Source organism: Triturus cristatus, chromosome 4_1 (genome assembly GCF_964204655.1).
Source record: "Triturus cristatus chromosome 4_1, aTriCri1.1, whole genome shotgun sequence".
Lineage (NCBI taxonomy): Eukaryota > Metazoa > Chordata > Amphibia > Caudata > Salamandridae > Triturus > Triturus cristatus.
In genome coordinates, this window is record NC_140585.1 from 824,442,126 (window position 1) to 824,467,615 (window position 25,490).

At 41.5% G+C, this 25,490-nt stretch overlaps 1 protein-coding gene across 38 annotated transcripts in view; it reads right to left on the minus strand.

Moving 5' to 3' along the window:
* Window positions 1-25,490, minus strand: part of CELF2 (CUGBP Elav-like family member 2) — a 1,172,172-nt gene that overhangs the window by 335,769 nt on the left and 810,913 nt on the right. The gene's annotated exons all lie outside the window — the stretch shown is intronic.

The following is a 25,490-nucleotide window of genomic DNA, read 5'->3' on the forward strand; positions in this document are numbered from 1 at the left end:
ATTCTGCTACAGCCTGCCCCGGTCCGTTTCACAGGCTATCTGGCAGAAGAGACCTCCGACCTTACACGGGGCCATTGTTCCTCTGGCTAGCTTCAATGAATGCAGAAATATGTTGCTTTCAGCACTTAGAAGCTGAAGATGCGAGATAAAAAGAGCTATATTAAAACGTATACTGTTATCATTATTTGCAAATAGACGTTTCTCGTGAAAGGACTACTTGTTTGCAAAACTGATTTGAAATGTGAGTGCCCTAGTTACAGAAACAAACGTGGTGAAAAGGAGCGAACCGAACGATAGAAAGGTTAAGAAAGAAATGCCGAAACTACTGTAACAACAGAGAACACAATTCAGTTCATTGATGCACCCTCTGAATGCGGGAAGAGGGATCAAGCGAGTAAGCTTGAACCCTGCCGCCCCTCGCATTTCTCATGCTACTTCCGACGGCCTTGTGGTGGCCACGGCACCACCGCTTCCATTTCCTCTTCTTCCAGGGTGCAACCTCGGAATCAAGGTGACATTCCATTTCCTCTTCTTCCAGGGTGCAACCTCAGAATCAGGGTGACATTCCATTTCCTCTTCTTCCAGGGTGCAACCTCAGAATCAAGGTGACATTCCATTTCCTCTTCTTCCAGGGTGCAACCTCAGAATCAAGGTGACATTGTCATTTCATGCTCCTGTGTCTTTGGAGCGGGATACCAGTCCTATACAGTTCAGAGTGGTATCTCCCAAAAGGTGCAGTACACCCTAAACACAAAAGACGGACTCAATCTCCAGGGATATCTTTCCCAAACCAAGAGCCTGTGGCTAAGTCTGTGTAACATACATTGTACGGTCTAGTTGTTTTGCTAATACCTCCAGGAACTATCTGCAAATGTCTAACCGAGGCATGACCAGTTCAGCAGCTTGTAACCGTGCATTTAGGAACTTGTAGTGCTGCAATCAGAGACGAACAAGCAAAACTACAACCACCCATCAGCAAAGAAGAAAAACAGCTGCAATTCACGCCTGACATGTCTTGCCTAGCATGCAATATTTTATCTTTTGTGAAACAACGAAAGAACATCAGAAATACGTTCTGCCTTTCTCCCTTGGGGACATCTTACTCATTTCAAGAGTGTTTAAAGAGCGCCATTTGAGAAGATGAATGCTTTAAATGGCACTTGCATGGTATGAGCCCTGAAGCTAATCTGCTCCAATAAGTATGCTATACAAACAAGTGGGTTTAACAGTTTCCATGCCTCCCCTATTGCAAGAAACAATATTATTCTGCAAACACACTTGCCTTTTGGTAAGTTTTTCTGCAGCAATGTGCAAATAGAGTTACATGCAATCAGAACTGACTGTCTCCAATAACCTACACCACAGCTTGGCTGCAAGCTTGTCCACTGTTCTCTGCAGAAAGAGGAGAAATGAAAATAAAGCCAGCCGCAAATGAGTTGTGGTATAGGGTGCGCCTGCGTCCACTAGGCAGGCAGCACTGGGTCAATAAATATTCTTTTATTTGCTCGCGTTGAGATGGGGAGGCTGCAATGTATACAAAAAACAGATTTTTAGAAAAGTTGGGAAGGCCTCAAAGTTGCTACTTTGTGTTTTTTGTAGAGAATGTTTTTTCCGTAAACTGCAAAGCTTGGAGATGTGTCAGTGACCTTTGTGGAGTGCTGACGACATACAGGCACACAACCTAATAACAATAGTGCCACTGAGACGGCTATAGGTGGAGAGCATAATCTGGACACATAGGCCAATTTCTCAAATGTACAAACGGAAAAGGAAGCTGTAGTGGCTTGACCTTTCTGACTCCGTCTAATCTCTACAGAAGCACTTACTACCAACTTGATTTTTGCGCAGATATTTAAATTCTGTCCCGCCTCAGCAAACTATGGGCCTTATTTCGACTTAGGCAAACGGCATACCCTATCACAAACATGGGGGTAGTCCCATCTGCTGTATTACAAGTGCAATATAGCCCATGGCACTAGTAATACAGTGGGTGGGACATCTATCACTTTTTGACAGAATATCTCATCTGCCAAGCCCTCAGTAAGACCCTATGTTTTAGTTAACAATCCACAGAGCTTATGAATATCTAGTTAATGTACACTAAAGGGATGCGCTCCCACACCACCAGTACTTTGCTGCACCTGTGTGTATTTTTTTTTCAAATGCTAAGTAAATCAATGCAATGGTTTGCACATATGGCACAAAATCTTAGAAAATCACCTCCAGTGAATGGTTATTGTAGTGCATGAATCAAGGGAATCTAACTGCTTTGTGAGCGGCGACATGCACATACTCGCTGAGTGACAGTTCTGCCAGGTCTTGTAGAACGCTAGACTAAGCTCAGGATATCACTAACCGCCATACAGTAAGGACATTGTTGCCCTAATGTACGTCTAACGAAGACTGTCCCCTAGGGTCACTTCTCATCAATGACATGCGCCACCGCCCAATTTAACAACACAGCCCAAAACCATCCATTAGTACCCGAGGAGACCATTTAAGTACTGACCGAGTGGTCAAGCTCACACCAGGAGTCATACTTAGTGTATCATCAAACGAACTTTAAAACTACAGTCTACAATGAAAACGCAGGAATGAGACGCACACCTGGGCATCTGCCAGCACTGCCAGGCCATACTTTCGTCAGACTGAGTGCAACACCACTGTGAATGACCTAACCAAACATAACATAGAATAACTAGCATAAAATAGGCTAGCATCATCTACTAAAAAAACATAACACAACGTACCAAAGCATACCATAACATTTTTTTTAAACGTTTTATTTGCTTTTTGATACAACAGACCAAGCGCTGCTCCGCAATCTGTTCCCATATAAACATAAATATAATCAAAACGTTAGTCGATGTGTTAAAATATAAACTGAGGAGGGCAGGAACACATAAAACATAACATAACAAAACATTACATGACATAATATAGTGTACCAAGACATAACATAATGTACCAAACTATAACATAGAATAACATATCATAGCATAATGGCCCGTAAAGTAACATATCACAACGGAGTGGACAAATACAAAATCAGAGCATTCCCAAGAGTTGTAACAAAAGCTCTGGAAAAGACAATAGATCTAGCCTTAGGATGCTGGTTGCTTTTTGCTTTATTTTTATTGCACAAACAAGCCACTTAAAAAAAGGACCAAAATATAAGCAGCCATGTGGTGCTCATATGTGTGCAATAAAATATTCAATGTTATTAAAAAGTAACCGACATATTTAATTGTAATAGAACAGGAGCAGGCAGGCGTACCTACAACAGGAATAAAACCCCTTTTTCGTTTTAATGCACATCACAGGAAACATGATTCATATTGGTACGACTGGCTTTGAATTACTATAACATGGCATCACAGTTTAACCACAGTGAGGATGAATAAAAAAGGATTGGCAAATTAATGTATTGTCCCATCGGCACCAAAGTGCCCTTTTTTTAAGCAAATTTACACAGGCGATCAGGCAAAAAGCCATCATTCAGAGCTAAGTGAGCCAGTCTTTGGACTTGACCGACCCACTACCCCAAGCTGTAAAGTGCAGTGGAAAGAACCAAAATGTGAATGGCAGTTGAATTGACAAATGGATGAAGCGGACTAACCCAAAGCCCCTCTGTGTATAAAATGTTGGATTTTTTAGGTTGAGCCTGGGCAGCGCATGCGCTGCCATGTGAGGCATGCTGTATTCAGGTAGAGACTTGAAGCTCTGCCCCCCACTCTCCGCCCATATTTTTCATTGGCTTGTGTCATTGTCCACTGTAAACTGTGGCTGTTCATTGGTAGGCTTAGTAGGCCCTCCTTAGTAACGCCTTGTCTCATTTTGTAACCTCCCATAGTGACATCCCCTGTCACGAGTGTTGTTACTCGGTAGGCTCAGAGAACCGTTTTCTCAAATAGCTTTGTCTTGCCTGCTGTTGGACACACTCTCTCCTAATGCTTTTTAAAAACCTTTAAAGCACGGACACCAAATGCATTTGCAATGCAATAGGTCTCGCATTTGTGAGAGTTTAAGCTATTGGAATTGTAAATGACAATGCCTTTTATTTAACTGTTTTAAAAACAGCCCATAAATAAAAGACATTGTCATTTACAATGCCAATAGCTCAAACTCTCGTAAATGCGAGACCTATTGCATTGCAAATGCTTGGCTTTATTGCAAGGGGCTAATGAGACAGCTAAAGCTGTCTGTAGGTAAAACCTACAAAGGACCCTTGCTATTCTCCTTAAACCTCCAGTAAGTCTGACCCAGAAGATAATCATGAACTGAGATGCTGAAATATTTGCCTTCGTAACTTGTAAACAGTAGCATGTAATCAGCCACCAATGGTTAGCATTCAAACTGCTCTTTATTTCTCCCTTTACGTTACATAGTTTTAGGTAACATTGTTACTGTAATGTATAAAAGCAGCTTTCACAAGAGAAAGTCGTGATCAACCAGATTACCAGCACTTCTTGGCAGCATTATGAGGTATCCCCTAGTAGTTTTGTTTTAGGTTTGGAATAAAGCATGCTCTAATTGCATGTGAGTTGATTATATTGTGTGATCCCAGAGAGAGTACCTCATTGCTTAACATTTTTCATCTGCATGAATTGGTAAGAGTTTGAAACATGCTAACCTACAATAGCAATCACTAACATGTAACTACAAGTACCAAAAATGCCTTATATTGATGAAGTTAACATCTAGGGTTTTATTTGGAGTTTCGTACATGGATACTCAGTCACTCACATTTTACAAGTAAATTATAGACTTAGGCATCTGTGATACTGCTGACAGTATTCCATTCATAAAACTCGAAATAAGACCCTTAATTTGAAATCCAGTTCTGAGGCATTTCAAACACTTTCTCAGTTTTTAAAAAAAATATTTTGCTTTCATTTGCTTTGCTTTCCTGTGGATTACTTCTAGGTAACTATTACAGATGAAAACTGGCCTTTATCACTCTAGAGTACACCTGCAACTATGTTGTATAACTAGTTTACTTCATTATGCGACAGGAAATGAAGTTATATGCACAATTAAGTAATTGGGCAAGTACTGAAAAAAGCTCAGTTTTAAAGTCACCCGTATGACAGTACAGCAATACCGCGGCCCTGCCTGCCCAAACAAATACAGATAATGTTCAAATGACATCATTGTCTCTCTATTCGGTCTTCATTGCAGTTTTTTTTCACTCACCACATATTTTTCTGGCTTGATCACCAGGTTAAGAATAGAGATGTTTTATGGATATGTGTAGGTAACAGGCCAGGCTGCTCAGTCACTGGTCTTGGTCCTGGGAATATTGTTTTTCAGCAGTATCATACCACTGAAATGGCCAAAGAGCAGATCTAAGCTTCAACTAAGACATCTCAGGTGCCCATCATTGCTGTAGTGTGGATCCAGGAAGAGGAATATTCTGTCATTAAGAGGCAGGCAGTGTTCTTTTTGATTGCACAATGATTTCGGTTCTACCACACTTTGAATAGAGCTTCTAATGTAAGTGAGCATTTAAGACCAGATTTAAAAAAGAAATCGAATCCAGAAGATGCATCACAGCACATTGCATTATTAATGTATAAATGTAATAATGTTGGTGTTTTAAATTTCACTCAACACCATATTGAAATGGCCCTATTCAGATCATAGAAAGTGGTGGAAGTCAGTGCAAAAATAACACCACCCTTTTATCTTCATGAGTGAATTTTGATAGTTACTGGATACTATAGAAATTGAAACCCAATGAGAGGTTTAGCGGTGTCAAATATGGAGTAAACATTTATGGGAGTCGATATGAGGCTTACTGTGGGAATTTCGTCATATAATTTCAATGAGGGAGATTTATCCTCGCTGGAAGTGAAACGTATGGTTTGAGAGTGATTGTGGTTGTCCATTACATGCAATGATACCTATATACATAGATAAATGAAGCCTATTGATTGATTTGTAACAAATTAAATCCTCACACACAGACACAAATATTTGTCGGCATGTTTGTGACAATGCAATGAGGAGCTAGGAACTCAGCCTATTAAAGAATTTGCAGGTCCACACTCAAGAAGCAGCAACTAAAAGTCTTCCATGAGCCAACAGAAACTTGTTCCATTTAAATGCTTTGCAGGCTCAAGGAATTATCATTGCTTATTTCTCCTTCATAGGGGTTGCAAAACACTCGGTGATAAAGCTATCACAAGCACTTTCCGTGAAGCTACCACAAACACTTTGTGAAAGGGAAGACTGTAAAATCTATGGAATTGCAGAGGAAAATTAACTGATGAGGAAGTACAGAGAGGGGCCTTTGGCAAGCTAAAATTTTCAAGCAGTCAACCTCAATGTCACCATGAATTTGACCATGGCTTATGGCGTGCAGTGTTCAGTAAGTATTACCACACTCTGCGTCAGTCACACGTACACACCTGCAAGTAGACGCGCTCATTCTGGTCTTTACTCACACACTTATCTACACACGCATGTACCTACATGGATGATCATTAATACACAGTGTCCGATAGCCTCACAAAGCATATTTTCACACATACCCCAGCCCCGCTTTGTAGCCCTCACTTAAATGCTTTACTTACGTCACATCAACTTTGAACACATCCAACTGAGTGCAAAGCTTCTCTGTGTAACTAGCTGCACTCACCTAGACAAAGCAGCATCTTGCTGCATCCGACAGAGTGAGCCGCTTCTGGTAAGTATGAGCGGCAGATTAAGGCTGCAGGCTTGCCATGCCATACAAGATGTAATCAAGTCTGCGAGGAGGACGATGGGATTAGCTCCTTCATGTTGACTATTGTTCAGAAAGGAACAGGAATGCCATTATGTGAACACAGATGTAGCCTTGGTGCGCTTGTTGGCAGCGACAGTAGGGATCAATACTGAATGTCAAATGGCAACTATAAAAGGGTCATGTCAATCAGGGTTTCTCGACTGTGCCCTTATCTGACGCCCTCACGCGCCACAGAGTGAAAACAGCCATTGATCTCCGTGTCACTCCTCCAATTCTTCAGGCATCAAACTGTTTCCACCTCTCCTACCCAATCAATTGTCAAAGGTGGAATCTCTTTTTCCTATAATCTATAGCTCTATCAAACGAGGATGAAATATGCTTATTGGTGAAAATATTACCAGAGAGTAGACTTTGTGTTTATTTCAAGACAGAGCAATGTACATTTAGAAGTACCCCAGATGCAACCAGAAGACATAGACCAAAGGTGACAGAATTGTGTTGAAGTGCTCAGAATAGCACACCTTGACATATTCTTTAGATCTTTCCCCAACGTTAAGTAATGCAGTTCCATTGATAACTCTATCCACAGTCAGTATGCTCCCTTGCCCTCCATAGACTTAGTCTTAGATTCAAAGGCATAGAGGCCAGATTCACAAAAAAAGTAGGACAAGTATGGTGGAGATCTCCACCTATGCATACTCTTCCCGATTTCTGGAATTCACAAATGTTCCACGGGTATACCTGGAAGCACTGCGATGCACTGGTATTTAGGAGTTTTTCTGGGAGAGGTCATGTGAATTCCATCCCCTGTGCTTACAATGCCTTGAAACATTCACTTTCCCACTCCCTAAATGGGATTTCCAGGTGCACTCATGGAAAAGATCTCTGCACACGTAAATGGGCTTACACTTGCCAGGAATCCCTTTGTATATTATTGTCAGGTTTAAAAAATGTAAATGTGTTCATAAGCATACATTTACAACCAAAGATCCCTTTGTGAGAAGATGTCCTTCGAGTCCAAAGCTGGTCATGTCGCCTGGGTGAGCGCCAGGTCGCATTAAGAGGATGATTAACATAGGCCCTTTCGGCAAGGACTAATAGTTGTTTTGAGAAAGCCCTCATTGGTTTGCCCCCACCAGGCCTAGAAATGCTGCCTAGCTGTACCTCCGTTCAGCTTAAGATTGTGCCATCAATAAGCAGCGACCACCTGATGTTGTTATACACGGTGGTAAGTAGGATCATTTGTAGGGTCATCCTCAATCTAGCACCCTCCATTGATTTAAATGTTTATCTGAGGGTTTTAAAACAAATAATAACCATATGACAATTACAAAGAACAAAATAAAAATGTCAGTTTGTAGGAGCTCCGAAGGCCTCATTTAGAAAATAAAATGAAGGTGTGGTTAATGAATTTACTAAACATTTATCAAGTACTCAATACTTAAATGCAATATAATACGGAAGAATTATCACTATTACACCTGAAAACGTTGGTGGTGACTCCTTTGCACATAAACGCAGAAAACTAGCTGAAAGTATAATCATAATTAGCTATTCCCAGTGTATCTACTTTGAAGCTCTACCTAGGAGTCGCACTGCAAATCCTGAATATAATGTTATCCTCGGTTTATTTAATTACAGTCAGTATACTGCTCACCTCTAAATGAGGCCCTGAGAAGAAGACATGATAAATGAAATAGTCAAGGGGCAGAAGGCAAGTTAGATTACTCCGATTACTTTGTCATGTACTGGATTTCAGAAAAATATTACTTGGATTACTTTGCCATTACTGGATGACAGCAGAGAGTTGCATGAACTGTTGTACTTGGATATAATACAGTCAGTGACACAGTGCAGGTACAGCACAGGTGGAAAACTAAATATGGCTACCATGAAGCACCTTGTCACGCACACACATTTTAGCCTGTAGCATACTGCATTACACAACCTGCACCGCACCACAGGCAGCAGCAGTGCAAGTCTCCAGCAGACAGCACAGACAACCGGTTCCGCTGTATCCCAATGTCCTTCCTTCTTTCCGCCTCCCCCCTCACCCCCCTTGATGGAAACCACCCCAAAACAGACGTGTGTCCCTCTGACTCTGCTTACTTTGTAGTCCACAAGGCAAAGACTGGGGCCATTTCTCACACAGCTTGGAGCCTTATTGACGCGAGCCATGCTGGCAGTCAGCCAAACCACAGGCAAGTGATGTCACAGACACCTGGTCTGGATTCATCTCAGGCTCCCTTTCTCTGCCTGGCTCCCTGCGACAGCTGTCAGGGCAGCAACATGTATGTATGTGGCTGTGAAAGAGACGCTTGGAACAAAGTATGTCCGTCTTAAGGGAAACAAAACTCTCCTGATAAAAGACTAACATCCTAAGTAGTACCTTCACAGAGGTGTGCAAGTTTGTTACTAATGATACACGCCAGTAAAAATATAAATGCAACAAACTTTTATAGTAAACATGTTGCAAATAGTTAAACTCTCATTGTCAGGGAAGGGCTACTGTAGCAATATTTAAATAAAGGCACCGTATCAATAATTACTTTTAATGAAGGAGTATTCCAGTCACGCACAGGGAGGCAACATCATTTGGTATTCCAGGGGAACGTGTTCTATGCGTAACCACATACACACACAGGCAGGGTGGAGTTCTGCAGTCTTTGTATATATATGCAAACTTTAAAGCAACCTCAAGTCTCATGCCCGAGCCCTCCGCCCCCCAGCGTAATACAAAAAAAGTAGGCATTACAAGTATTTTGTCACCTCCAGAAGAAAGAAGAGAGTGGGTCAGTGTTCATCCAAATGACAGCTGGCTGGACAGTGGATGGATTGATTTGTAACATCAATAAAGACGGATAGTGCAAAGGTTGCAGGTGTAGGATAGGCCATGCTTATAAACAGAAATGAGGGGAAGCATTTTCAGAAGAGGCAAGGGTATCAACCTAGGCATTGCGAGGTTAGACTTGAAGGGGCGCCTCTGTAACATATGGAGTTTCCACTTTAGAAACAGGGTGGTAATTCCAAGTAACCACATGTCAGCAGTAGTAGTACAGGTAATACACTCTAAAGTAGCAGCAGAACTAGGTTTCTGAGCAGGTATGGAAACTGGCAGACAAGTTAGGCCTTGAGATCGCTATATATTGTCAAAATCTGCATCTACCTATGTACACATCACATCATATGTGCTTCTCCTTTAATTTTTCAGAACATATTCCTTTTTTGGTTAAATGTTGTAAAGAAAGGGACTCAACAGTGGAAGCTCTTATCCAAAGCTGTAGTTGTTGATGGACCCGAGGTGAGGGTGTTTTTAGTTACGCTCCAATGCCTGCCTTTCAAATGACTTTAAAATTATTTTATTTACAGAATCATGTTTGTTGCCCACTGTACATGCTATACGAGCTTCAAAGAAAGATTGACAGAAATGTAGACAAAGCTGTAGCTATACAGATTATATAGAAAGGAAGCGACACAGAAGGATGGACGGGTATTAATTTCGAAAAAAATATTATGAAATCATTGACACTTTGTCTGCCTCTGATAAACATTCTGCATTTGTATTGAATAACTACACATATACCGAAGCAGGCTAAGCCAATCACAAGATGGCCTTCTGCTGAAACATACGTGGTACCTGCAGGTCAAGCACGAGTCCTCGAAGCAACGCATACGTGTCCCACTGAAGACTGGAGAGTTTGGTAAAAGTAAAGCATACAGACTGTGAGGCAAGAAGCTTTATTTAAATGCAAGCTGTCATTGTTGCAATTATTTTCACAAGGTGGTGTCTTAAAATATACTTCCCAAATCTGTGGGAGTGCTTCATCTGGCATATCTACCGTGTTTGGGGATGGGCAAGAAGCATGAAGCACTGGTGTGTCAGAGCACAATGGTCAGCTTCTGGCAGTGGCTTTTCCTCTTCTGTATTGAGCCTGGTGGACTCTGACCAATGACAGCAGGTAGTGCTCTCCTCCTCTGGATATTAGAGTGATCTGGGACTCCCACTCGATGCATATGGTCAGCTCATACGTACCACTGACAGTCATCTGCCTACCTTACATCCTAAAGCGCAAATCACACTCAGACTAAGAGCTTATGACGGTTCGTATCCTCACTTTGTACTCGGAGAGCTCTCAACCCCAGCTGCTTATGACAGATTAGCTTCTCATGGAAAGCTAGTTCCTAATTATGTCATTTCTGGCTCTCGGATAAGGGTTTTGCGATGCCAGGGCATGACAAAATCCTGCCTCACTGGTAAAGTAGTCACTAGAAAAACAGAATTTCATGCATAAACCACAGGCCTGAAAATACCAAGCTGATGTACAACCTGGCATACTTCAACTAGTGCTCTCACAGAGAGGCTGCTCAATTCTCTTCCCACTGTTCTTCTCTTTCAGACTTGCATGGCACATACGCGCCTTCATGGGCACCGGGTAGCAGAGATGTGGGGAGTTGGAATCTGTCAAATGTGGGGATGCTTCCAAGCAAGGCAAATTCAACTTGGCAGCCGCAGACCAATTAATTGGATTTCAAAGCACAGCTACCAATTAAAACACCCACACCCTCTTTGTCATATCAGCGGCACAAGAAGAGTTCAGACAGCACAGGGTTCTAAAATGGCTGCTCTCAGGCTCACTGAATACGGATCTGCCGTAAACGGACGAAGGTTTAGTCGTTCCAGTACTTTGATTGCAAAAAGGGCAAACTGACATTTATAGAAATTCCAGTTGCCATTCACTAAACGGTTCTTTCTGGAAGGGTTTGTGGCACGTAGATTTTAGGAAATTTACCTTTGAACTGTACATCCATGAAAAAAAAAAATCTATGAGGTGAATTACAAAATCCAAACTGAAGACAGAAGAGTCCAAAACCCGTTCAAAATTATGCTGAAATTACTATAATTTTCTAGCTGGTTACAAATAAAAACATGCAAAAAAAGACAATAGGGATTTAATGTGGAAATTTAGCAAAGCCTCTTGCCTACCTGCCGCTTCCTCTTTCCACTTATAAACAAACTTAAGAAGGAACACATGGGGCTACTGAGGCTTGGAGCAAAGCACAAAAGGGCTTAACACTAGCACTGCTTGTTTTCACTGCTTTTCAATGCGTGTGCTCCATTGATTCGTCTTCAGTGCCTCTGCGGTTTTCAGATGCTTTTTTACTGAAGCACAGCCAGTGATTCGGCCGAACCCTTGTCTTCCTTCAACTTCTCCTCTTGCTCTCTACTCCCCTCCCCAATAATATGGCTCTGAGCGAATCCAGACACTGGGCGGGACTCCTGTGGGACTGCACAGCAGGTGGGATTGGGGAAGCATGACCCTATGGGATGATTATCTTCAGGCTGGGAGAGCTCCCCTGCCTCTTACAAGGTGCTGTGCCATTGAGTTTCCCTTCTGAAGCACACTACAACAGGTGCCCAGTGCTTAGCGAAGGATTACATTCCCATTAACAGCGATAAACATCATTTAATGAATCCCCGTTTGGCACGGGACTCAGCCGGAACATGGGTAGGCTGACATCCAAGGCACACAATAAAATTGAATCTTGTTAACACACTGTGATTTAGCAAGATAGTTCACTTTTTCAAGGTATCAACTATAGTATCCATCAGACACGTGCATTTCAGGCTCCAATTATTGCAGCAGGATCTGCTCGTCATGATTTTGCAAGAGAAATGGTCAAGGGCTCTTTACCCTCGAAACCCATAGCTGATCTTTGGCCAATAAAGCTCCTCCATGCATAGGAGTCACTGTTGAACACGCACAGCACGCCTCTTGTTCAATTGGTGATGGCCAAAAAGGGCATCTCTGATTGGTTTTGCTACTCTATCAGGAAACTTCATCAATTGAATTTGCTCTCCAATTCAGAGAGACACAACCACACCGTGAGGCATGAAGTCCCTCATGAGAAGGTGAGGCAGAGGATGGCCCAGTCTTTGATAACATCGAAAGAGTCAGTTACTGTCTACAATTGAGATGCAGAGTTTGCTCAACGAAATCTGGTTATGGAGCTCATGTAGATCTGTAAAATATGTTTTTAAATGAAAGCCAGTAGGTCAAAAACAGCAACAAAATATTGTTCACCCGAGACAAGGATCCAAAGACTTACAAAGCTCAAACAGTCAACATCCAGTGCTCGCAGTAGAGCAGATTGCTTCCAGATGTTGATCACAAATACAGCTAATATGGGGAGCACAGAAACCCCCACTGCCATCATTCACCCAAAAAGCTTGCCAAAACCAGCGGGGTAGTGCCACACAAAAAGCCGTTATTGAATCCAATAATTGTAATAATTCTGTATGAGACAACCTTCAGGAGAGATCCAGCCCAATGATATCAGACCTCAGCCGTTAAAAGTCGGCATATGAAGAAGAAGCTCGTAAGAACGAGAGTTTAGCACAAGAAGACCATTTTGAGTTAATGCCTTCCTCTAGAGAAATACAAATTCACAAACCCGGTCAATGACAGAGAACTGTTGTGATTTACTTACTCGCTGAATCACCTTTTCACACAACTATGGGCCTGATTTACATCTCGGAGGATGGGTTACTCCGTCACAGTGGTGACCGATATCCCATCTGTCGAAATATAAATCCCATAGGATATAATGGGGTTTATATTTCAACGGGCGGGATATCCGTCACCATTGTGACGAAGTAACTCATCCGCTGAGATCTAAATCATGCCCATGTTTCTAGTACCCAAACTTGTCACATTTCCTCGCCTCCTCATCAACCCTGTCTTATTCCCTCTCTTTGAAAAGTGAAACCCCATGTGCATTGGAGATTACTGCTGTAGAATGTTCTTTTCTTTAAAAGAATGAAAAAAAAGAGACACAAAGAGAATACATTGGTAGCAGAAGACGTCAAACGTAGGACGGCATGTGCAGCTTTTAGATTGACTGTTATTGCCTGTTCTTCCACAGTACCCATTGTCACATTTCTACCTCCACTAATCCTTACCATCTGTCAGTCTACTGCTGGTTCAGAACCTGAGACATTATTGGTGAATTGTTTTGCTTTCTCTCCGCGTCTCACACTTTCTCTCACTTCTTGTTCGCAAATTAGCATTTTTAATTCTTGGGCAAAATCCTGAATAGATGAATGCAATAAAAGCCAGCTAATAGCGGCCCACCCTCTTCCCTGTTCAACAACAAACATGGGGTGTTCTTACTAACCTTTACCTCGAATGTGACATAGTTTGGAGCTAAAAACAAAGTTTATTGGAGGAGGTGTGTATGCTCTGAGTGTAAGGTTATTTACTCAGGTCATGAAGTGCTACTGTAGGGTACTACATATTTTTCTCTGACTCGCTAGGTAATTTTTGTATCAGCTGCAATTCACAGAGGTAACAAAAATATAATTAAAATCTGAAATACACTGATATTAAAAACAGTAGTAACAATAACAACAAGAGAAATGTGGTTTGAAGAGGCATTGGTAGAAAGTGCACACGGCCCGCGTTGCTTTCGAAGGGAGAAAACTATATACTAAGGTTACAAGAGAATGCTCCAAGCCTTCACGCCGAAGCACGCAGATTTTATGGTAGCCTGTTTAATTTCTCAAACACCTGCTCCTCTGCAACTGCTTAAGCATATTTTACCTCACTTATTGGCCACCTTTGATAAAAATCCGATTCCGCCGTCAAAGTAACGCTCCCGCCTTGTCATTAAAGTGCGTGTTCAATGAAATGCTAACATTTCGCGGTTCAATGTCAGACAGAGCCGGGGCAGAGGCAAGCTAATCTGCCTCAAAGTCATGTTTTATACACACGATTACAAATGGAGTCTTCCTCGCGCTCGGCAGAAAAGCAATCTCAAATCCCCCATCTCTTAAGTATATTCCGAGCAACGGCGACCTGTTCTTTCAGCATTACTGAACCAAGAGATGAAATATGATTGCGCCGGGCCGAGATATTGTAAACGAAAGCCGCCGCACCTCTTGTTTGCATCGTATCAAAGCACCTTCTTAAGGATTAGCGCGCTGAGGCGCCGGGGTGCTTCTCTTGTAAAATAAGCACTGTTCAATGCAAGATCAACGGTGGCACCAAGTTAAATTCATGTTCCCAGCTACAAACAATCCATTTACTTCCCGGCGCCCATTCATGGCGCCATTATGCTCTTAAAGAAGCAGTATGCTACCTGGAGGACATCGTAAGCGTCCCTTCATGGAACACGGGGATACATCTTGATATAGTCCCGAATCCTTTTTTAGGTCTCCTCAGCCAGCCAGCTTTCAGCTGCTGGTACACGAACGCCTGCCATGGGCTACACTGAAAACTAAAGAGTGAGGAAGGCTATAGAAGAAGGTGGCACTTTAAAGCAAGTGAGGCTGGTGAATGGTTGGCCGAATCTGAAAGCTTTGAATCCGGACTTCACGCGCTTTTCCAAGTGTCACACAATTTAACATGTAATCAAAGTATCTCGGCTCACATTCAACGGTCGGTGGTGCCATTCAAATTGAGGTGTCATTTGAAAGTCATGTGGGAATTCAGGCCATGAAACACAGGGCACAAGACAATTTCTGGTGCCCTATTGATGATAGAACTGCGAAATACCACATAAGGGATTGTGGTGCATGCATCCTGAGTGATAGTTCACACGCGACCCGTCATTTGCCTGTTACCCAGTAGAAGAGCACATGATTTCATGGGGCAAATCGGCCCTTGAGACATTCTGGTCTTCTGGTTGTTTGAAGAAACATCTAAATATGTTCTGGTGCTCATGGATTATCTAATGAAGGAGACTGGGGTTAGATTTGTGAATGTAATGAACACAAAAGTGGTCATTCAATTTTCACATGATGTGTTTCAAGGGGAAGGAGGTCTCAGTGAGCTAGTCACTGACAATCGGACAGGTTCAAAAGACAAGAGAATGTTTTTGGAAGCCCATGGAATTAAACAAGTGAATACTGCTTTGTACCAGCCGAGTAGCAATGGGATGATGGAACGCTTCAACTGAACATTGAAGGGACAGTTACAGTTAGTCCTAGTGAATAGGCACAATTGGAAAGGTGTGACTTATGACATGTGGGCAATGAAAACAACTCTCAATGCAAGCACTGGAGTGTCAGCTTTCACATTACTGAGGGGACGAGTTCCTGGCTCCAAGTTAAATAGGGAATCAATGATGGGAGAACAGCTATTGATCCATCTCATTTGTCTGGGGAGGAGGATGTTAGTAAACAAGTGCAAAGGAAGTATGAAGTGGGCATAACATGTCAATTGTTAAAGTAGGAGTAGGAACTTGGACCCAGAATAAAAAACATAGGTCATCTTGAGACCGGAGGGTCTATATTCTCATCTCCAATACAAGTTGTTGAGGTGTTTCCATATGATGTGCATTCTACTGATGGGCAGTTGTGGAACAAAGAGAGAATGATTATAGCTCCAGCAGGTCAATGAGAACTTGAACTTGGACTTTCAGGATGCCAAACCATCTCTGGCGGAAGGGCAACCTGCACTATTCTGCTATTAGCTCTGAAGAATGCAAAGCCTTTCCATTAGAAGTAAAGAAAAGTCAATTTCACAAGGGTTATCAAAACATACCTTTTTACCAAGTAGTGCACAGTGCATAAAAATATATTTTACAAGTGTGTTTTGTTGTTTCATTTATTCATTCAGGTGCGCCTAGGGAAAATTAAGTTTGAGGTGCAGCTCATACAAATAGTTGTGAGGGTGGAGGACTACATGGGAAATCCACATCTGTGGAAGGAAGGTGAGAAATGTAGCCCTTCTACTGACACTCATGTGCATTCGAATTTCAAGGGGCCATCCAGTGAATGATGTCACAGTAGAACTCAAAACCAAAGCTGACAAAGCAGAATTCTAAAATGTGGTGTTTTTGTTTTTAGTGAAGCAGGTTTGGGCTAAGAGAACTGATTTTATCATCTACACTGTATGGCTCCATTCAGATGTGTTTGGTGCTAGCTTAAATACATTAATTTGTTAGAAATTAATAAAAAAAGAATGCAAGGAAGATAAGTACAGCAAAGTGGGAATGAAAGTGCAAGGGGGAAAAAAAAAAAGACCAGAGGTAAAAAAAAGACAATTAGCGCAACCATCTCCATGGAGCACACACATTTTCCCACTGAAAAACTGGAAAGTAGCAGTATTCAGTTGCCATCAGTGTTCTTGGAATGAACATGATGACAGCCGACAGGAGATGGACCTCCCCGCAGCACAGAAGAAAGGAACAAAACAAAAAAAAAACCACCACTGGCATCGGCCAGAGCCTCAGATTATGTCAAAGAATTTGCATCCCATTTGCACTCCACGATTCATGCAGAGCCGGCAAGGAAAATTTACAAGTGACTGCATATCACTTTGTATCCGTTGGAAATGGCACACTAATTCTGTGACAGATTAAGAAATTACAGCTAGTGCCACTCACTGCCAGTGAGGTCTGCAGCATCATGGTGGCAGCGACGGGATCACTGCACGGCAAATACACAATGCTGCCACTGCATGGAACGTTGTCGATATTAATGACTCTCAAAATGGAAGCCAAAGGCAACACACTCCTAAAGCAACTAACAGTTCAAAATGAAAAAAGAATTAAATTATCACTACAGGTTGTTAATATTGTAAAGAGACCGAATGAGTATTTTTATGGCATACTATAAACTTAAAAATGCATTAGAAAATAACATTCCAAAACAATATATACCTGCCTGCCTCTCTAACAATATCTACCTGTCTGTTTAGCTATCAAAATCTCCCTGACTAGCTAGGAGTAAATACATATTCTGAACTTGTTATTATTAGATCAGCAGTGATTTTGCTGATTTTTACAGCATATGGGGTGTTTGTAAAGCACTTCTAATCACTTTGCATTAACCACATAGAGGACATATAGGAGCAGCGGGTTGCAATGTGGCTGCGGGAGACCACTGTTGGGAACCATAAGATTAAGCTTTAGGGAGAGAGAGTGTCAGAAGATGCCTGCCTTTGATTGCGACCTGCACATGAAGACATTCCTGGAAAAGAGCAAGAGTTCTGGTAGCCTAGATGACAGAGGTGAAGCTGACGTAAGCGTCTGATTAGTCAAGGCTAGGCTTGAAACTGTAGAAGGCTGTCATAAGCTTGTTTATCCAAATGCCAGAGCAAAGAGGTGGCCTTTTAGGGATCTTCTGAATTTGATACAGTCATTTTCCAGGCTCAGTTGTAGTGATAAGGAATTCTACAGGGAGGAGCCCTGGGTGAGAAAAGATGGATACTGCGTCACTTGTACAAGGCAGGGGCATCCATAAGCCCTGGCTGGCAGGCATGACACTTCTAGTTGGATGAAGATGGATAAATCAGTTCGCAACATAGTTGAAAGGGCGGCCATGTAGTGCGTTATGTCCTTACGTATGAGGCTATGTGTTTTGAAGAGTGCTTCCTTTCTTTTACTGGGCGTCATGGGATCCATTTAAGGGCCAATGTGATGTGATTTGACATTTCCACCCAGCAGGCGAGATGCATACTTCCGGAATATGGAGTTTTTAGAAATATCACATCAGGGAATTATGGACCTTATTTTGGAGGCACATCATAATTCCAGCCAATTACTGATTTTTTTCTTAATAGAAATCACAGAAATAGTACATTTTATGAATAAGAAACAGAGGATATGTGGTGTTATAGTCCTATAATGAGGACAACTTATGTTCTGGTGACATATACCACCTACTTGAGTTTCGGTCAGCTTTGTATTTTGTGTCCGCAGAGTCCCTTAATAGGTATAAAAGACCATATTTCACTGATCTATGGTATGGCGCCCTCACTTACAGAATAGATCAGCTATGCAAACTGAGCTAATAGTTATAGCTTTAGAATATCCTATGATGTTTGCGATGTCTAGCATATAATACGATACAATAGTTCATGCTGTGCCGCACACTACACTCATGTAGATATAGCAGTAACACTGCACACTTCGAACATTCCAACACTGATTTCTAATATTACTAACAAGTAAAGTAAAAGCTTGTGAAACCAATTGTAGGTTGAGATGTTATTTTGTTTTTAGGAAATGAAAATACAACAGCACATTTTTTTATGTGCAGCTTTAGGCATTTATTCAATAGCTTCCCATTCCACCTCCTTACCTATTTCTCAAGGTGATCCCCCTTACACCTTCCAGGCACAGGTTTCCCTCTCTTAAAATGGTTGTATTCACACCCCTGCCATTAAATCTCACTGTCCCATACATTTGGAATGCGGAGGATAGCATTCAAGAAATGATACAAAAGAGACTATGCGTTACGGAAAATGTTGCTTTTTCATAAGAGAACAGCTTCTTAACATAGATGGTTTTGATAACTACATCAAACTAAATCAGAGGTGTGTTATGCTTTTAAGGCGTCTCTGTGTATTGCCAGTGTTCTGAGTTCCATATTCTGTTCTCCTGAATGAGGTTTCCATTCTTGACAGTTGGTTGTTGCCTGGCAAGAGGGAGCCATGCTTGGGCAGGTTGCTCATCAATAAAGCATCTACCTATGTAATCTTGTTGGCGTCTGTGACTTTACTACAATTTGGCAACGAGTAAGATCCAGCCCTGCAGCCTGCCAGGTGGTTTTAAGAATCGACGCACAGCTTTCTACAACCCTCAGGCTAATGGACTCGTAGAGGAGTCTAATCGCCTGGTGAAAGGGGCTATTTTGATGGCTTCTCAGGGTGGTGGCAGTGCAGAAGGTATGGCGAATTAATTGATGGGGGCACATCGCACTAATCAAAATGGTCCTACGAAAATCTTTCAGTTTGAGAGCATGAGGGGAAGGAAAGTGGGCACTAAGTTACTTCCTGCGTGGTTGCAAACGCGTGAGAAGGTGGAAAAGGCAGATTTTGGTGTTATATAAATGTAAAGAAGAGAGACACTGAAGTAGGAGATTGGATGAAAACCAGAAAAGGAAAGGTGAGTGCAGGCTTATACAAGTTATGTGGATCTTTTAAAGTGAAGGCAGTATATGATTGGTACATTGTACTCGATAATGGAGACAAGTGGAATAGACACAGAGTACCTCTGTAACAGAAGGAAGGAGAATGCGTGCATGAAAGATACTTATCTGTAGGGCTCATTAGTGGGTTCATGATGACGAACCTGTTGAAACGAATAGTGGAGGGTGTGAGAGACAGAATATGGATGGAAGTGGTGATGGTCATGGTGGCTTGAAGGCTGACAAGGACAGTATATGTAGGGTACAAAGACATTACAGACCACCGGTGTATTAGGAGTATTATGTGTACCAGGGTGAAGGTGTTCCTTTACCTTTTGTTGGTTAACATTATACTGTATAGTTCATGTTTTTCTTTATTGTACTTTTCAGCTTCTTTAATTTCCATTGTTGTTAGATTTTATTGATGGTGAAAGGGGGTTGTTATGCTTTTGAGGCATGTCTGTGTATCGTCAGTGTTCTGAGTTCCGTCATCTGTTCTCCTGGGCGAGGATTTCATTCTTGACAGTTGGTTGTTGGTTGGCAAGAGGGAACCACGTGTGGGCTGGCTGCATCTACCTATGCTAGCTTGTTGGTGTCAGTGACTTTACTACAAGGTGACTCTAAAAGGCACTGGGGAGCGACAGTACTGGACAAAAAAGCTTATAGCTGTAAACTGTTTATGGTTAGTGTATCAAGTACAGTCATCGATTTGGGCAGTCTGGATGGTGCTTATCTGCTGTTACCTCTTAGGGACCCATGAATATATGTCCACTTCTTGAATCAAGACCACTGGTATTTTATAAAATGAACTCATATTTAGTTTCTATGTTAGTTTACACCAGCAATTCAACAGTAAAAATAGTCTCACCAACCGACTCCCCTTCTGTTACTACCGGAGTATGTCCAACATTTCACAGTTGCGACACCCAATGTATCATCTTTGAAGATCCCCCAGCAATGACTATTTTCGTTAGCATTAATCAAGGGCCATGAACCAAAAAGCAACAAAATAAATCACCTTCCTTTTTAAATTTAAAGGTTACACAAAATCTTGAGCATAACCAGGCATGACCATAGAAAAGAACCTGAAGGCTGGCTTCTAAAAATTCAGCGCAAAGTAGCTAGCATTTTTAATCAAGCCATCACCACCAGCCTTAGTCATATGCACTTGCTATGCCATTTTGAACTATTCTCTTGCGTGGAGACACCCACAGAGACATCACAGAATAGCTAGCACCATATAGATCTTCACAGTTCCAACATTAATCTATATTTCGATAGCCAGTGGTTTTGCAAAAGTACTCCATTCTTTCTAAATCCTTCAGGAACGTAGCTCACCAGATAAGCTATTCTTGGTCACTGTGGCTGTGCATTTGAGCCAACCTTCTAGCTCTTGGAAAACAAAGCATGACCTTTGTATTATGCCTCACTATAGCAACTGTGCTTTGTAAGTGCATGCTACTCAACCATGAGCCTAGAGCCACTGGGGCTTAGGGCTGTTCCAGGTGCAAGGTAAATCAATCCTAATCAAAAGTGTATTGTGCTAATGTGAAAGGCACTAGTGGTTAAAAACACCTAAAGATGGTGTTTGATGCGTAAGGCTTTTGGTATAAACACAGTGGCTTACCCTCTTATCCGCTATTCACAAAACATGCATTAAATTTACTAAGTGGTATGCTACCCAATAGCAAGCACTTTCCAAACGAATAATACAAACATCTGATGAAAGGAATTCTTGAAATAAGCTCAGCAACTATTAAGTACTTTTAATTACTTGTGGTGCATCCCAGGAAATTATGTCTGGGGCTAATCTGAGGTGGTATGGTGGACACATTTTTTTTGTGTCCACCATGCCTTCTCAGATTAGCCCCAGACATAATCAAATCGCCTTTGCCCTGCTCCAATAGGAACAGTCCAGCCAAAACTGCAAAGCCAGGCCCTCTATAAACCAGAACACAAACAACTCAAGAATGGTTTCTGACTATTTGTGCTTCTTAAGTCTCCTGCTCGCTGTGCTACAGGATCCAATACCTCACTAACGAAACCTAGTAAGGCCGAAATTGGTTGAGGTTGCTTGTGTTCCTTTCCGTAGAAGACTTTGCCTGGCAGTTCAGGATGGACTCTTCCGTTGATGAGAAGGGTCAGTACAGATTTGCATAAGACATATCTACAATGTCACAGTAGGAGAAAAAAGACAGTTTGGAATGTCACCCAGAGTGATTGGCAATGGTTTACACTTTTTGGAAGCCTTCCTCCCATCACCTTTTGTGTGTTGAAAGTACTTTACAATTAACAGGCACAGTAAGGATAGGAAGGAAATGATTATGAAATTATTCAAAATTCACAGAACGTTCTTATGGCTTAACACCCCAGAATCTGGGACATTTCTCAAGTAATTTAGTGCTTTGTATGCGCGAGTCTGTAATTTCTAAGCATCAGAGTGTGTCATAAAAACGTGACACATTTAATAAATATTTAAAAGTAGGGAACTAACTTACACATAAAGATCTATCTAACAGGCCTGTTCGTGAATTTGATGGTCATATACTGTATCAATGACAACATATCTAACCATTTTTTCATCCATGAGTCCCAGAAGTATTGTTTTCTTTGTTTCTTTCTTTATGTATTGTCATGAGGTTTTAAAGGAATGGGTTTTCATTTTTTACTGAATGTGAAACGATGACTGCCTGTAGTTTAGTTAGTAGTCAGTGAGTGAACATATCCGGCGACACTTCAGAAACAAAAAGCATCAACTTTTTTGTTTCTTAAAGTAGGAGGATGTCAAGGTTGAGAATCAAGACTGCAACATTGCAACCTACCTTACAAGTTCCTGCCAAGTAGGGTGATATTCGCTATGTATGGCGGCAAGAGCTGAATATACCAGTTTAAAGGGAACGCTTGATGAAACCTGGGGACCTTTTATAACCGCACTGCTGGATGTAGCACTAATTTCAACCTTGCCACAAGGAGGTCCGACACCCGAGCAGCGTGATGTTGTTGGAGTCAAAGATTATAGGGTAATTAACACATCCCTGCTAGATATTCATTACAATAAAGGCCACGCCCTAATTGTGCCCTGGGTTTGGTAGGAGATGTTTGCAACAGTACTGAATCTTTAACAGTGTACATTGTGCCACCTTCTGAGGTGGTATTATCCCATTTTTAACCCTTGTTGATGACCCTTGTGCAGAATCCAGAGGAACTACGAAAGCTACATGCAATGGCCGAAGGAAGGGTGAGATCACAATGTGGAGTTATGTACAACATAGAACACTGTCATATCATGGGCTGGAGCAGGAATCTCATTAGCATACCTGGATACAAATGAAATCATACCCAACCTGGAGACACCATACCAACAACATTATTGTACACCAATGGAACTGAAGAATGGACTTCTGTGTTTAAATGATGTGCAGCGGTCATCTCATTTTGTACTCTTCAGCGAGGATATTATGCCAGTGTGCTGTCTTTAAAGGATTTTTTATGCAAAAGTCTTAGCACTAAAGTGGCTTTATGCAGTTCCAGTAACGAAAAACAACTTTGCAGTGAAGTACTTCCTGAAGCAAGCAAAGGATTAAACACAAAATACTTGTTAAATTGTGAGTGCCAGACTTCACAATTTCTCAACTTTTGCCGCCCCGCTTATATCCAGAATCCAATGTGTCATCAATTAAAACTACTTTACTCCGATTACTGCTGGATGGTTATGTTCTGCAGAGGCACAAAGAAAAAAAACTTGAAATGCCAATGCCCTCTGAACTTCATAAACGCTGAAAACACTAAAACAGACTATGTCTTGGACATTCTCAAACTTTGGGCCGCTTCCTATAAATTAGACAATCGGTGTTTGATGCCCCACTACCTCAATGCTTTCACAAAGTAGAGTAAGAAGTACTCAAGATCTCCTTGGCAAATGCTGCTGAAAGGGCTTGCAGCACCAAAAGACTCTTCAGCAACTACCTAGAGAAGGCAATGACAATCTATAGCGTGTTGTGCTAAGGTTTCCATAGGAAATGAATAAGCTCTTGATTTTCAGAAATGTATTGGGACCAGTTGTCCACCTATTTCTCAACAGTTTCCCAGACACAGGAGGAGGTTGACGATAGACTAGTACATGGTCAATATGAGATGAACAGTTTTGAACTATTTTAGTAACAAAGTGAAAAATATTTATTAATAATGGTGTAACCTAGAGTAATAATGTGAAATAAAAGATGTTATGGCGTTCCAACATTTCTGCTTTAGTGGGGAGCCTCATAAGTGGAAAATCATCTCACAGCTGGACTATATTAAAATGTGTCTCTTGCTCTAATCAGAGGTAATGGACAAATGTCACATTTCTCCCCCCCGCCCCTCTTCGGGGGTACATTCCTGACTTTTCACTACTGCAAATTACATGTCATCACGTGACCTGGAAGCAGATGATAATATCAAGAAGAAAAGAAGTTGGGAACTAAGTGGCTAAAAACTGGAACAAAAAGGCCAGAAAATCATCTAAACAGATTGACACAGAGCCAGACCCTAAAGCAAAGTAGAAATCTAAATTATAGAGGCATGTAATTGTTTCGCTAAGTTATACTCACAGCTGCACAAAGTGCCAACCCAATGGACCCTGGGGCATCGGCCCAATCCTCTGTGGGTCAGCGTGGGAAGTGTTAAGTTTCCTAAAATTTTCAGTGTAAATATTTCCATGGAAATCCAAATGAGGGCCATAAACATTCTTATGTATTCATATGTTTACTCGAATAGAAACATTTGAGACAAAAATAAATCTACACTAGAATTTTATGAATGAAAAAGAAAAACAGAATGATCTGCAATATTTTCATGGCAAATGTTGCACAAACAGAAATAGGCAATCAGAAACGATCAGAAATGATCATATTACAGCAATAAGGATTATGACATTTTTTTTCCTGTGCATGAACCGTTTGTCTTGCTGCATTAATCCAAAGTATATTCTAAACCTATTCCATTTTGCGAAGTGCACCACGTAGATGAAGATTTCATCTTCTTTTATGACTATCTTTTATTGCCAGTTTATTACCTTCATCTTCCTCCTCAAACTCCCCATTTCAGCTGAATACACAATGCTCTGCAAATATTTGTCTTGCATTGTCACATTTATATTGATTAGATGTGATTCTATTTGGATTCACGACGCGGGCAGCTATTAGAGGTGTGTGTTATCTTTCCGTGGGTGATTGAGAATATTAGCTGAAGTGCCAGGTTATCCATTAAAGAAATAATCGAGATTAATGAGCCCTCGGGCACCTTCTCGATGCCTCCAGACATTTATTGTTCAGGTCGTGTCTGTTCCACCAGGACGTCTGCAGCACGTCCCAGAACACAGCCGAGGCCGTAAAATGCGACTAGAAAGGGATCCGGGGTGTTTATTTAGTGAGGACAAATGACTGCATGCATTAGCTGCTTTTATGCAATTTGTTTCACGAATACACGAAGGCTACACAATAGGAAATAAAATATTATTAGTAAAATAATACTGCGAACAACCTACATAGCCAATGCTATCTTAAATTATTTCCAACATGACCACAATGGAGGTGATGTCACAAATAATTTTCTTGATTTGCACTCCATACCTCAACTGTAAACCCTTGGGTCCAAAAACTTTGTTGCCAAACAAACAGTGCAGGATTTGCTAATCAGTTGACCAATCTCTCTACTGTTGACTGCCAAATCCTGTGTTTCTCTTCCTCCATGACAAAGTTCCTCTGTGAAAAAAAATAGCTATTTGATCCCCAGTACTTTGGTGTTATAAGGCTAATGGATTCGGAAAGTAGACCTACTGAGGACTTTCCATTATGCAGCTTAGCT